Genomic DNA, 10636 nt, shown 5'->3' with positions numbered 1-10636 from the left:
TTGGAAATATATGTTATTTAAATAATTTCAGTGGAATAACCAAATTTTTTAGCAAACTGTTATTTTTTATTATAAAGTATCTGGACCATCTAAAATCTGCACACTTAAGTTACAGCACCATTTTCAAAAGAGATGCGACGGCGCAGCAGGGTTTCAACGTTTTTTGGGGGGTCGTAGCTGCGTCCCATTTGCACTGAAAAACTAGCCTAGGTTTTGTCGGAACTTTGTGGGCGTTTCAGTGCGTTCCCTGCTTTTTTTGACCCACTTCCCAGTTTATCTGTAATTTTCAATCAGTAAGATGATCGCACCTCGCCGTGATCCGTTTCTGACTCAGGTGTGCGTTGAGTTGTTCTAAATGAGACGCAGTTGTTGCAATGAGACGTAAAGGTTTATTATTATTATTATTATTATTATTATTATTATTATTATTATTATTATTATTATTAAGAATAGCCAGGTTTATGTGAAATATCTTAATGAGGGTAACACTATTGTGTTAAGTTTGTAATTAATGACAGCATATGCGATTTTGACACAATCTGTACTTAAACACAAACTTAAGCACGGCTAGAGCTATATGGAATTGTGAAACAAATATGGCATTACACCTTCTACAGTTTAGAATGCTTGAGGAAAAGGTACTGGCTTGCTAAACCCGTCCTTCGGATGAGATGTAAAACTGAGGTCCTAAGTATGTGACTCTGTAGCAGCAGTCTCTGTAAGTCTCTTTGTTCAGAGTTAAATGACGATCTACAGAGTGCCACTGCCAGGAGCTGTGTCATACCTTTTACACAACCGGCTCATTCCAACTACCAGCTGGGGATGTTCCTGGCTGCAAAACATTAGACGCTTCATTGAGTCCTAAAATATCATGGCCACTGACTCTCCTGAACAGATGTGGATTAATAATTATGGACATCCGTTCTTCAGCACTGATTAATTGTATGTTCAGTGCACATCATAGTTTGTTTTTTTGCTAATCTGTCTTTAGCACAGGCTTTAACATCATAATACCCTTTTTGCTTTTCTTTTTTAAGGGCAACCCGTTTGAGCCATTGTTTGTCTTTCGAACTTTTCTAGTGCAACCCTTGGTGAGTGGGTGTGTGTGAACAGGCTGGCTGTAGGGGTGACATCAGGCCAGAAAATGAATGCAAGACACACAGCAACTGCGGGCGAAACTGAGGTGCAATTGCGCGCAGCTCTTATTAAATAAACAAAATAAAAAAGGTTAAACAAAACAAAATGGCACTTTGGCCAAAACAGACAGACAATAACAAACGGGACGAACACTAAACACACAACAAGTATCATGCTGGCCCTCCAGCACGATAGCAATTGTTATTTTTCTTATTTATTTTCTTCTTTCTCTCTCCTGTTCTTTCTCCCTGAGCACCCAACTCTGAGTGAGTGAAACATTCACCCTTTTATGCAGCTGTACAGAGGTTGGATTGCTAATCAATCATTCAATTGGAATCTCAGTACACGTGAACTTCCCGTGCTTCCATACAAATACCCCTTTTAATCTGCACGTGAATGATTGTGCCATCGACGTGTCTAAATACAAATATACATTTCATAACACCCGTGCTACATAACCCCACATTATATCCTGTGCACCAATACATATACACCAACATTAATACACCACACGCAACATATAAACATAAAATACACACTGGGGTGGGGCACACTGCCACATATCTCCCCCCTTGTGCGCAGCACACATGGCCTCAAAGGCCACCTCCCCCCTTAAAAGCCCCAAAGTCTCGCTCAAAGTCTTGGGCCAAAAACAGAGGCTTCAAAGGACCTACGGGCGGCAATGTTGCCAGTGGCAGTGCCGGCAGTGGCAATGCTGTTAATGCCAATGCTGACAGCTTACAGGCTGGTTTCTCCAGCCGGGGCAGTCCTGGCAGCGAAAAAGCTGTTACTGGCAATGCTGTCAGCAGAAATGCTGACAGCGGGGCTTGTTCCTCCTCCTGCTGTACCACTGGTTGCGGAAATGCTGCCAGTGGTAATGCTGTCAGCAGACGTGCTGACAGCGCCGGGGCTGGCTCATCCAGCCTGGGCAATCCCTCCTCCTGCTGCACCACTGGAATGCGGAAATGCTGCCAACGGCGAGGCTGTCAGCAGATGATCCATAGGCTGGCTTCTCTAGCCTCAGTAGTCCCAGCAGTGGAAATACTGCTAGTGGGATCATTGTCAGCGGAAGTGCTGGCAACAATACTTCTGTCAGCAGACGTGCTGACAGCGCCAAGGCTGGCTCCTCCAACCACAGCAAATCCCCAGAGGTCAGCAGCAAACGACCTCCAGGGCATGCATCTCCCGGCAATAGCGCACAGGCATCCCCAGGCGATGGCGAACAGGCATCCCAGGCGATGGCGAACTAGAGGATGAACATAAAAGACTATGACCTACCTCTTAAATTTCACATTTTCTTTATCTGGAACATGGCTTTGATAGGTTTGTCCATATTTTTGAGCTGTTGTGTTGTTTTTTTTCTCGTCTCTTGATTTGTACAAGCCAGCAGAGACCAACGCACTGATCTAGATCCATTGATGGAATTCTTTTTCTCTGGTATTTTTGGGATTCACTGAACTTGATGCCTAGTTTAGCATTTTTTTAAAATATCTATTATTTTCTCTGTAAAAACAATAACTTTACCTTTTTCTAAATATTTCTAAATTATTCTAAAACAATATTCCAAATTATAAAGAAGCTTCTGAGCAATTTAAAGTTGTGACCTTATGGAAGAAGAAATGACACTAATTTGAATGTCTGATTTTCTCTTTTGTTCATCTCATTTTTATAATCACAACAAGCAGTAATGTCTGTGGCTTGATATAAACTTTCTTAATAAACTACTGTTTTCCGTTTTAATGAAAGTCTTTGTTTTCCTATATAGTCACCTCCATCAGACATTGCGTCAACTCCATCAAGAATGTGTCAGCACCGTCATACTGATACTAAGCAGCTTTTTAGACTAAATGGTTTAACATTTTTAATTAAAATTCTGATGAACTGTTAAAATGGTTCTTATTTTATAAGTTTAGAATATATTTTTATTTTTATGATTTGATAAAAAAAAAAAAAAAGTTTATCTTAAACATACAGTTTTGGATTCCATAAAAATTCAGTACTGGGTGTATTTTTCATACATTTTTACAAAAAAAAAATGTATCCCACTTTTTTTCTTGTGTAGCACAATGTGTCATTCAGCTAAAGAAGATAACAGCCCTCAAACTAACTCTGATTTTAAAAAATAATAAAATGACATGCTTTTTATATTGTCTGAAGGAGTTGACAAAATCTCTCTTATCAATTACATTAACTGTTTTTTTTTTATGAAAAAATACTGTGGTCAGTAGGCTGAACTTTCACATAAATTATTAATTCATATTATGGTCTACTTACAAAGCATTATCAGATTTGATTAATTTAAACTTGGTTTTAAGAAAAAAAACATATCCCATTGTGACGGGGGACTGCCCCGTCTTTATGAACATGGTTGGGACTGGCAGGGAGGGGGTTAAAATTCCTCCCTGCCAGGAAAACATGTGAGAATGTGGCTGGAGCCCTAATTGAATAATTGGCAATTATTGATTAATTGGGCTCCAGCCACAGGGGATAAAAAGCCAGAGAGGAGAGTTCTGGAAGAAGTGAAGGAGTGTTTTGTTTGTGCTGTGTTTTCTGTTTTTGGTAATCCAGTGAAGGCAACGCCCAGCCTGGAAAGCTTATTTTTTAAGTTTTGCTTTGTTTATTTTATGTTTAAACCTTTTTGTTTGGCCCTCGTGCTGGTTTATTTTGTATTTTTGTTTATTAAAAACTTTATTTTTGAACTTTATACTGTCTCTGAGTCTCAAACCTCGGTCAATCCTGTCACACCCATTTTGTCCCTACTATCAAGAGTCAGTGACATATATGTAATATTTAACACATTGTTTTATAAACATATATTTTGTATGTCACTGTCCTTTATGTAAGAGAAATAATAAACAACTCAGTTTTGAGTACCAGAAAATACAATATTTTAGTATGAAACACATTTAAACGATTATTTAGACAAGTGTGTATTACTCACATTGTATCACTATCCTCAAAATGTACATTAGGCAGCTCTAATGGCAAGCATGGCATCCTCCTCTTACTGTGGTTATTACTTTATGCTCTTTGAAATTATTACACAATATACCATCCAGGTAAATTGTTTTATAATGAATATAGTGACCTATCCCACACAGTTTCAGGATTTACATATTAATGAAACAATATTCCTCCATTTCTTGGCTTGGGGCCCCTACAGCCCTGAACAGGCCTCTTTGGTCTTGCAGTATATTAAAATTCATCACAAGTCCTGCATTTTTCTGTACAGAAAAGCTGAGCTTGTGTTTTTTTTTATTGTATTTTCTGTATTATACATAAAGGGAGTATATGCCTGCCAGATCAACAGCATCACACAAAGAGTGATAAATACAGGCCTATCATGTTTGGATTTATCTTGGGCTAAAAACAAAGGGTGAAAAGATTATCAAGACGGCAAGACTGAACTAAAATAAATCTTTTGATCTCTAAATGGTTACAGGATATTAGAGGACTGAAATGTAAACACAACAAGTGCAATTTTTCTTTCGTCTGAGTGAGATCCATGAAAAGAGTTTTGATGGTGGGAAGCCCTGAGTGTTCATCAATAAAGGTTATACTTAGGCAAGATGAAGGGGAAAAACAAAGTTGTCTCAATTCTGAGTTAAATGACTGATAAACTTTCATTCATATATATTTGCTTTCCTCTTGGCTCAAACAACATTATTACTGGTCCCCCACAAGCAAAAAGTTAATCTACAATGTACTGTATTTATAAAATCTGCATGTGCTGAACTGAAGTTCTGGGATTTGTAAATTTGCTAATCTCACTCTGCAGTTTCACAAAAGACTGACAGAGGGATATGTCTGTTTTTTTCCTCCTGTCTATAACAATTTGTATTCTTAATGTGCATTAAAACAATCCACAAAAATACCTTGCTATTCTATGCTACTGATTTTAAGAAATTCTAAGATTTCATTTGCAAGCATTGACCTAGTGATGCAAGTATTTGCATGTGTTTCATAGGTGTCAATACATGTAGACTACGTATTATTTTTGTTTTATTGATGTTTTAAATGCTACTACTTATTAGCAACACATACAGGATGCAAAGATTGTGGTGATCATGAATATACAGTATTTATTTGAGTCATAAACGAGCTGTTAGTTTTCCTAAGTCTTACACATTATGTGAAAAGAATACTTAGGAAAGTAATATATGTTTTTTTCAAAAGCCTCATCTGCAGTGCACAGTACAGCCTAAAGCTATGCCCTCTGTTTAAATAGCGCCTCTGTTGTTGGTGGGAAACAAAAAGGTAGAGGACCTCAAAGGTTTGTTTCTGTTTCAATAACATGACACCTTTGTTTGTGTTCCAGTAATGCGAAACTTCTGCAGTTTCTTTCAGGTAGTGCAAAGGAAAACACCCTTTTTGCTTGAGCGACGCAGTATTTGTTTTGAGACATGTGAGCTGGAGGCTTACAGGAAGAGAAGCAGCACTCAGGAAGGAGTCTGACTACTTTGCTTTTCGATGTCTTGTCTCTTGTCTTTGAGGAAGTTACAAGATTCTGTGTGACTGACAAAAGATATTCTGGTAAGACTTTTAAGCCTTTGTTTTGTTCATTTTCCAAAGGTGTTGTTCTTATTGTTCTTCTTATTGTCTTTTCTGTCATGCATTTTGGTTACCACACATTGTTTTACCAATTCATCCATTAAGGAATAGCATGCAAGTAAAGATTATTTAGTAGTACCAGTACTAAAAACAGTTAAGTCAGACATACACATATGCATTTGTCAAAACGTTTTTATAATATTCATTTAATATTACAATGGGAGAGTCCCTACACTAACTAGGCAGGCATGCACCTGCTGAACTGCTCTAGAGCAGGGGTTCTTAACACCAACACGTTTTTGTTTTAACCAGGTGTTTTCCCCAGTTTCTGGAGGACAAACAGTATAACGGTAACTGTAGATCCAGACTGGTTGCAGCTTAGGCTGTCCATAAGTTCCTGGTTGAAACAACAACCTGGAATGTTAGGGGTCCAAAGAACTGGAGTTGAAAGCAATGGCCTAGAGGGACTAATTATCCTCAAGTTTTTCTTATTAAATTACAGCAAAATAGGGCCCGGGTTACCAATTTGCAACTTGTGTGACGTTTTTATGATTTATGCAAATATCTGCCCGGATACAGTATATTTCATTGTGACATAAACCTAGGGTTCTACGATACATTTCTATTAAGTAACACAACATAAACCTTCAGTCCCGTCAGGTAATGTCTAATAATATGTTTTAATACAATAAATATATACAAATACAGTTTTATTCAAATAACTGTACAATTCTGATTCTTAATCTCTTACTCCTATTGACCATTCACATTTGTGAATTATGTATACTTTCCAACCAGGAGAAATAGATTTAATGCATATTTAAAATTCAGTAGTATTAGTAAATTAAGAATAGTAGTTTTGTGTCTTCAGAACAGGTATCTATCATACATGGTACACAGGAGGCATGTTAACGCTATGTAAAAGCCTTGGGTATTCTTATTCCATAATACAATCAATATTATTACACTAGACACATGTGCTTGATACATTTACTAAGTAGGTCTATCGGTATTATTTCAGTTGCTACAGCTGAGGGTCACTTTTTAGTTAATACTAAGAATGGGATATTTTTCATTGTCTGCAAGGATGTATGAACTCCAGAATTGATCATATTTGACAGTTGGTAGATAAATGTTTTCAGTTGGATCAGTAAGCCAACAAGCATTTAAAGCAAGATGTTTTGATCTCAATATTTACCAGTATGTTTACACCCACAGGAAATGCATGCTTTAGAATGTGGTGGGTTGTGCTTTTTAGTCTGAAAAAGCATTTTGTGGGTAGGTAAAATTAAGATAATTACTCCGTCAGACTTGTTATGCTACATTGCTTCCATCAACTTAACATCAAAACACATACCTGATCAGACAAATGCACAACAAAACTACTGCAAGTACTCTTGCTCTTCTAAAGAATTATTAAAACATATTTTTTTAAGATGAAGGATTAATATCATATTCACGATTAACATGGTTAATACAAATTCATTTGGAAAAAAAGTACCAGTGACAAACCGAAAATAGCAACTGTAAACACAGAAGCAACTATAGTTTATTGAAGCTAGCTTGAATGTGTGCTATAGTAGGCTATTCGTGCACCGAGGAACCGAAGAGTTCAACAAAAACTTTATATCAGAGAGACCAGGGCTGCTTGTAACAGGTGTAAGTTAAAATTATTTCCTTTTCTGTTGAACATTATTTGCTTGCATTCCTTTATTCAGTTTGGAATATGCAATAGCTATAAGCTATATGCAAACTCAATCCAACGATCTATCAACTATAAGATCATCTGACCTGCAGCAAAGGTACCAAGAGGCACCCGTTTATTTATAGTGTTATTATTATTATTATTATTTATTTCTCAGAAGACACCCTTATCCAGGGCGACTTACAGTCGTAAACAAATACATTTCAAGAATCACAGTACAAGTAATAATACAATTAAGAGCAAGATAAATACAATCTTGTTGTATCTGATTAAGATCAAAGGACAAAATGATTCTCAGCACCATAAAACAGAGAGGGGGCAGTAATAATGTAAGTAAGAAAATTGATTTTAAACTTCAACAGAGTTGTATAAACTTGAACAGAGGGCATATTTATATTCATGGTTGCCAAGTATGCAGTGTTACAGTGTTTATAAATAAAGCTGTTGTGATAGTTCTCTGTGATTTTAATTTTACTGAAGACTTACTCATTAGGGAAAAATGTTCATCAAATGTTCATTACATTATTTGTAATGCTTGGTTAAGTGACAATGTTGCAATGTACCAATAACCTTATCAGGTGCCAGGAATCAGACCGCCTGGTATCCTGTGAAGAATGCCTACAATGCAACAGAGTCAGGTGAGACTTATTACTGGTTGGCTGTCACTTGTAATCAATCAGTTCAAAGCAGATTATGATGGACCCTGCTCATTATTGCTGGCACCTGCTTTTTAGTTACACATCTCTACACGATAGTTACACAAAACTGGAGTGGCTGCAGGACTATATATATATATATATATATAGTCCAAAGCACCTTTGTCCCTGCACAGACCTAAACACATGCAAATATATATAGTCCAAAGCACCTTTGACCATTGTTCCATAGTCCCATTTCTGTGTTGTGCATATTTTAGCCTTTTAGTTGTGTTCCACTTTCTTAACAGAGGTATTCTTACTGCAACACATCCTTTAAGTCCTGATTTCAAGAGTGACCTTCGTACTGTTGATTTGATGGACAACGGCACTTGTGCCTTCTGTCAGTTCTGTTGTCAATTCAACGCTTGTCTTCTTTCTATTCCTTAAGGCTATTATCTTCAAGTATTGCTCATTCTTGTTAGACAGCTTTTTGGGTCTTCCAGTCCTGGGTTTGTCAATTACAGATGATGTTTCTCTGTACTTGTTGATTATGCTTCGGATACCACACCTTGAAAATCGAGTGATGCGAGATTTTTCAGTCAATGTTTTTCCTTCTTTATGCAAGTCAAGGTTTTTATAATAGTAGAAAATACTAGTGGAAGCTTTGAGTAAATTGTTGATGCTCATAATTCATCAGAGTACAAAAATGCAACATGTCTAAGACTTTTGCACAGCAGTATATATACTGTTCTGTTTTGATATCAGCAGGCCAGATGGTGCACTGTGATAATTCCTTTTACTAATCTCTTAGGAAATCTGTACTGTGATGCTCTGGGACTTAACTAGGGACAGCATTGCGGGGTGGTTCAGAACATGAATTATATCCTGGTAAAACCCTTATATATAATATGCTAATCAGATAATTTCATCAATTTTCTTGATGTCAATGTTGTATCAACACCTATCGTTTCTGGAAGTTTTAAAATTAATTTAATGTCATTTATTTAAAAGAAAATAGACAGAGTTTGGAGTTAAGTCCACCACATCTAAAATAATATTTCTACTAATGATTTTGTCTTTCTTCTTTTTTTAACTCCAAAATACTATGATGGACTCACTGGCCTCAAATACTTTTGGGAACTGGAACCCCTGCTTCTGGTAAGTTTATACTTCAAGCTTTTACACTTTGCACATTGTTATCAGTTGAATTGACAAGGATTAGTATAAATAAAAATGTTTTAAAGAGCCTCTTGTTTGCTTTTGAATGGAAAGTGTATCTGCTTTCTAACCCATCAGTTTAAGATTATATGCCATCTGTGATCTTAGACAAATTGGCTGCATAATCTGATGGGCCTGATATAAATATTTTGACGGTTTGATAAAAGCCTTTTATATTGACTTAATATTTGTTTTTAATGAGCACTCACACTACAGACATTTTGAGTTTGAGTTTTAACAGCTGGCTTTGGATTTTTATATATATATATATATATATATATATATAGGTTTTGTACAAATGAGAATGAATTCAGTACTGGGAAACGTATGCTATGTTTTTTTTTTTTTTTGTTGACTCCATATATGCAGAACACTGATACAGTATTGGTTTCATATTTTCCAACAAACTTTTTTGTTTTTAATCTTGGAATGTTACCAGTCCAGTTTTGCTAGTCATTTATAATATGTTATTAACAGTAGTCTCTTGTAAATGTTATTGGATCCTCTTAAATTAAACATAAATGTTTTGTGATATGTAATTGTGTCAGTATTTGCATTGACTTACCTGTTAAGAGTATGGGACTAGTTGCCTAATTTACATTTTATGCAAATGGTAACTGACAACACACACACACACACACACACACACACATATATATATATACATATATATATATATATATATATATATATATATATATATATATATATATATATATATATATATATACAGGGTAATGGATAATAAACACAATTATATTGCTGAGGTCAATAGCTGCATCAGCATGATTAAAGGTTTGTGGTTCCTGGGTAGTATATGCACCAGTAGTTAATGTTAATTCACATAACTGTATAGGGGTTACAACTGTTTTTCTTTTGTATTTTGGAAGGCCTCTGTTGTTATCCACTGTCAAGCTTGATTCAGCCCCTCTAAGACATGGTTTGTCTATGAACTGGGTAACGAAATCCTACTTGCCCAGAAAAAATATCACCAGGTGCTGCTGCGCCGTGACTAATGCTCAATGAGAGTCATAGTTATCAAGATAGAAAAAGTACCAATGACATTGCATGGCTCTATAAAAGAAACAATAGTATTGTAAAAATTGAAGCAACCACTGCATTAATAATGAAGAGTGCCCTTGTTCTATTCTAAAGCGGTAATTCATACCCAACTATTGATTCAAACTGTCTGCTGCATTGTAATGGATATTGGATATGGCAGTATACTGATAATGGTAGGTACGTGTGCACTTGCTTCCTTTCAATATAACAATTAACACTGTTGTTTGCAACATGTGAGTTATAACTAAATACTAACTTAATGTTTGATTTGTAAAATACAGGGTTATGTTGATTACAGGTGCATTATTTTTTGGAGCAAAGACAG

At 36.1% G+C, this 10636-nt stretch overlaps 1 protein-coding gene across 1 annotated transcript in view; it reads left to right on the top strand.

The window, feature by feature from the left end:
* Nucleotides 1–8948: 8948 nt before the first annotated feature.
* Nucleotides 8949–10636, top strand: part of LOC117403074 (protein 4.1-like) — a 128282-nt gene continuing 126594 nt past the window's right edge. The window contains exon 1 of the mRNA XM_059024036.1: nt 8949–9189. The gene's annotated coding sequence lies outside the window, so the exon portion shown is untranslated. The remainder of the gene's footprint in view (nt 9190–10636) is intronic.

Source organism: Acipenser ruthenus, chromosome 5 (genome assembly GCF_902713425.1).
Source record: "Acipenser ruthenus chromosome 5, fAciRut3.2 maternal haplotype, whole genome shotgun sequence".
Taxonomy (NCBI): domain Eukaryota; kingdom Metazoa; phylum Chordata; class Actinopteri; order Acipenseriformes; family Acipenseridae; genus Acipenser; species Acipenser ruthenus.
The sequence above is the reverse complement of the archived record's forward strand: the minus strand, read 5'-3'. Positions and strand labels throughout refer to the sequence as shown.